The sequence below is a fragment of the Arachis ipaensis genome, chromosome B02, assembly GCF_000816755.2.
Source record: "Arachis ipaensis cultivar K30076 chromosome B02, Araip1.1, whole genome shotgun sequence".
In the NCBI taxonomy this organism is placed as follows: domain Eukaryota; kingdom Viridiplantae; phylum Streptophyta; class Magnoliopsida; order Fabales; family Fabaceae; genus Arachis; species Arachis ipaensis.
This window is the reverse complement of record NC_029786.2, coordinates 8,985,597-8,990,797: the sequence shown is the minus strand read 5'-3', so window position 1 is coordinate 8,990,797 and position 5,201 is coordinate 8,985,597.

Here is a 5,201-nt window from a genome sequence, read left to right as displayed (position 1 = left end):
TGCAAAAAATGCAAAAAATTTTTGGTTAATAGAATATTCTATTTTTAAATTAAAAATATCATGAGTAATTAGTAAATGAACTCCGCTAGGAAGACAATGAGAAATCTTAATAATGTGAACAATGAGCTTCGAATTTGGCCCAATACAAGAAAAAAAAGAAACCCAAACAATTATTTCAAAAAAGTAACCATCTCAATTCTAATTTACCAAAGGAATTCATCCAAACACTTTCTTCCCCCCAAACCGTCTGACACCCCCATCCTCTCATCAATCATCCCACCTTTCTGGTTGTTAGAAGTTCCCTCACCGGCCATCATCGTCCACCCCCTATAGCCCCTCCCCCGTCATCGTCGTGGAATCGTTATCAAACAACCATCCACGTAGTTATTAAAATAATCATCTGGCTACCTAGTGAAATGACCATCTATCATTGGTTAATTGTATATACTTAAACTGAATCAAACAAAATAACCATCCAATTAAAAATTAAAATAACCATCTACATACCTAATGAATTGAACATCCAGCACATTTGCGGGATAGATCGGAGAGAGTCGACGTCGACGTATCGACGCATGGAGACAAGGGAGGAGATCCGGCGACGGAGCAGCCACACAACGACAACTTTAGCTAGGCGAGATTGTAAATCTGTTCCGTGGGCTTCGAACCCAAACGCGCAGCGGCCAAAGATGGAAGAGGAGAAGGAGTTGAATCGGTGGGAGGAAGGGCGGCGCACAAACGGCACAATGGGAGGTGGCGGCCTGCGGTGCGGCCTGCACGGCCGGCGTGTTGGTGGGTTGCGCAAGGGACGCAATGTGCGCGAGGGACGCCGGCTGCCGGGGGGCTGCACTACCGCCGTGTTGGGAGGCTGCACGAATCACTCTTTGTGCGTGAAGGGAGTGCTCGGACATCCACGATGAACAGGGCAACTAGTGTTCCTAGCGGCGACGGACCGGTGAGAAGGGAAGAGACCGGACGACAAGAAGATTCTGAAGAAGTGAAATCACATACGGAGAAGGCGTTGCGATATATGTAAGTGCTATTGTTGTAAATCCTTATTTTTTTAAATTCAAAATGAAAAATTATTAAAAATTAATTAAATTAATTATCATTAAATCTTAATTTTTTTTACCCTTATTATACCGATTGTACACTAAATTTATTGTTTTCATATACTTTTCCTTTGTAAAGTTTCCAAAATTTGACCCTTTTCTCTTTTAAAATGACAAAATAACCCTGCCTCTTTACTCTCCTCCTTCTCACTCTTACTCCGCTGCCATTGTTACCCCTTCTTTACACCCTTTTCTTCCACCTCCAATATCATCACAACCACGCCCCATTTCCTCCCATGGACGCATCCTTCCACCGCCGCAAGGACAAGATCGTCGTCATTGTTAGTGCCAATGGCTCGGGCAAATCTCGTCTCACTCTCGCCCTTGCCTCCCTCTGCTTCTCCTTCTTCAAACTCATCAACTCTGACAAATTTGACATAAGCTGTTGGTTTTCCTTATTTTTTTTTCTTCTTTCAGTTATTAACCAAATTGACAATAACTGCTGGCTGAATTTTTACATCACTCGGTTCTTCATTTTTCAAGTTGTATGTCTTTCTTTTCTTTTTCTTTTTTCTCGGACTGTGCATTTCTCCTTTTGTATAAAGAGTTGCTACCATCAGATGAATCAGAAAGTGTAATCAATCATATCAAAAACACTAATGCGTAAAATTGGGTCTTGATTAGGGGTATTGGCATTGGTATGTTGCATTCCTTATTGGCACATAGATTTGTTTTATTAAACTTGTTTTTGATTTATTTTTGCTGTGAAGGTTATGTTATTTACTGAATGTGGCGTGTAGTGTAGCATTTTTTATTATTGTGTTTTGCTTATTAGCCAAACATTCCTGAAAATAGTTGGCTTGAATCCGTGTTTACAAGATATGAGAAAAAAATAGAGAAGGAAAAAAAGTTAGGGAGAAGTGAGGAGAGTTAGAACTCTATTGAAAATGAATGATTTGTAAAGAGTAAATGATGAGTATATTGATAAATTTATTTATTTTTAATTATTTTTATAAACTGTTAAGATAGAGCTAATTAAAAAAAAATTAATTCAAGAATCTAATTAAAAAAATATATATAAAAACATAATTAAAATTTGATAAAATTATAAAAATCAATAAAATAATTAAACTTAAAAAAGAGATAAAAAATTTGAACAATAAAAATTTGATTATTCTTAACTATCTTGCCGCTTAGTAATAGAAATCAAATAAAAAATAAAAATATAAAAAATTAATCATTAATTAACTATTGAATATACGAAGTATTTATAAAAAAAAGTATTATTAATAATGTTTGATTATTTTGATATAAAAAATTAATCATTAATTAACTATTGAATATACGAAGTATTTATAAAAAAAAGTATTATTAATAATGTTTGATTATTTTGATATAAAAAATTAATCATTAATTAACTATTGAATATACGAAGTATTTATAAAAAAAAGTATTATTAATAATGTTTGATTATTTTGATATAAAAAATTAATCATTAATTAACTATTGAATATACGAAGTATTTATAAAAAAAAGTATTATTAATAATGTTTGATTATTTTGATATAAAAAATTAATCATTAATTAACTATTGAATATACGAAGTATTTATAAAAAAAAGTATTATTAATAATGTTTGATTATTTTGATATAAAAAATTAATCATTAATTAACTATTGAATATACGAAGTATTTATAAAAAAAAGTATTATTAATAATGTTTGATTATTTTGATATAAAAAATTAATCATTAATTAACTATTGAATATACGAAGTATTTATAAAAAAAAGTATTATTAATAATGTTTGATTATTTTGATATAAAAAATTAATCATTAATTAACTATTGAATATACGAAGTATTTATAAAAAAAAGTATTATTAATAATGTTTGATTATTTTGATATAAAAAATTAATCATTAATTAACTATTGAATATACGAAGTATTTATAAAAAAAAGTATTATTAATAATGTTTGATTATTTTGATATAAAAAATTAATCATTAATTAACTATTGAATATACGAAGTATTTATAAAAAAAAGTATTATTAATAATGTTTGATTATTTTGATATAAAAAATTAATCATTAATTAACTATTGAATATACGAAGTATTTATAAAAAAAAGTATTATTAATAATGTTTGATTATTTTGATATAAAATATTAATTATTTTGTTGAAAAATGTATGAAATAATATGTAGAGAAAATGATAAATAAGTTCCTGACCTTTTTTTCGCGGACATTTTCGTCTTCGAAAAATGAAAAATACATCCATGTCCCTGATCTCTGTAAAACGTAGACAAATTAATCCTTCCGTTGAATTCACTTTGTTGGACCCGACGGAAAACTCTGACATGACAAACGTGAAGTTGACCTGTCCGTGACGGAACGACACGTGGCTTTGAGTTTTTTGAAAACATGACATATTAGACCCAGACACGAAAACGATGTCGTTTCACTACCTCCTTCTCTATCTTCTTCATTTCCCAATTCCCAATTTCCACCCCCACATAAAAATCTCATTTCCTATCTCCTTCTCTCTCCATGGACCCATCCTTGATCCCTCCACCAGCAGGTCCAGCCACCAACACCCTCCCCATGCCAACCATGAACCATCCCCGCCACCGTGCCCTTCCTCCCCGAACAGATCATGCTCATTGCTTTATAAACACCTTTCAGGCCCCAAACATTTTCACAACAATAATAGCATCAATCCCAAACACAATAATGGCAAGCACCAGTACCATCTCCATGTTCCTTCTTTCCATAGTTCTGTTGATATGGGTGTCTTTTGTAGTATTTTCAGAGAAGTGCAGCCCACACGAAAAAAAAATCCTCCTCCAAGTGAAGTAAGAATTCGGCAACCCATCCATGCTCTCGTCCTGGAACGTTTTCATCGACTGCTGCACCAGCACCTGAGAAGGCATCGAATGCACCATCGAATGCGCCTGCATCTTAATTTTTGAAATGCCCTACCTAAAAGGCCAAATTCCTCCCCAAATCTCAAAGCCCTTTCTCCAGGAGCCGAACAACCACTCTCCTCTGCCGCCAGCCACCACTGGAACGAACGCTGCTCCAGCCACCCTCCCTACGCCAAGGTCAGCTCAATTTCGCTAATTCCTCAGAGCAAAACCCTGGGTTTGGTCCTCTAACAGTTTTGATATTGTTATTGTTGTTGTTGGTGACGCTACCGACCCTAACCCCTTTCCTTCTGGGTCCTCCAGGCCCAGGGGCCGCCCTCGTAAGGCCCAGGTTCAGCCCCAGCCCCAATCACAGCTCCCTCAGCTTGAGGCACACCCTCAGTCACAGCTGGCTGGAAATGTTAATGTTAATGCCCCTCAGCGGCAGTAGAATGCTGAGCCTGTGTGGGCCGCGCTAGGGCTTGCAGATGAGCCTGCGGTGCAGCCTGGCTCGGAGTTGAAGAAGAGGCTGGGTCGTCCGAAGAAGAATGAGGTTGCACCAGGGACTGCGGGGACGCAAACCCGAGCCTGAGTATTGTATAAGGGGGTTAAAGTGTGTTTAGAGGGAAGGTAATGAAACGGCGTCGTTTTTGTGTCTAGGGACTAATATATCCTGTTTTCAAAAGCTTAAAGCCACATGTCATTCTGTCACGGACATGTCAGTTTCACGTTTGCCATGTTAGAGTTTTTTGTTGAGTCTAACGGAATAAATTCAACGAAAGAATTAATTTATTCATATTTTATAGAAGTCAAAAATATAAATATATTTTTATTCTTTAATGACGAAAATGACTACAAAAAAAAATCAAGAATCTATTTATCTTTATATATAAGTAGGTAATGGTTTATTTAGAAAATTGCTTTTTCTATTTGCGGAACGTTATTGAGTAAATAAATGTACGGAATAAAATGAAATATTAGACCTATCATAATAATAAAGAAAGGTGTATATCATCGCCACTAATTAAAAACTATACCCTACTAATCCTATCTCAATGCTAAATTTTAGCTTCGATTGCAACATCTAGATGAACAAATATAATATTATATATTCCCTCACCCCGTTGAAGCATATCTTCCTCGATCAACATTTCATTGTGATTTGTGAAGTTTGATATGCATGTACTTGAGAACAAATAAAACCCCCAACACATGAATATATATACTTGCGACTTGCGACTAT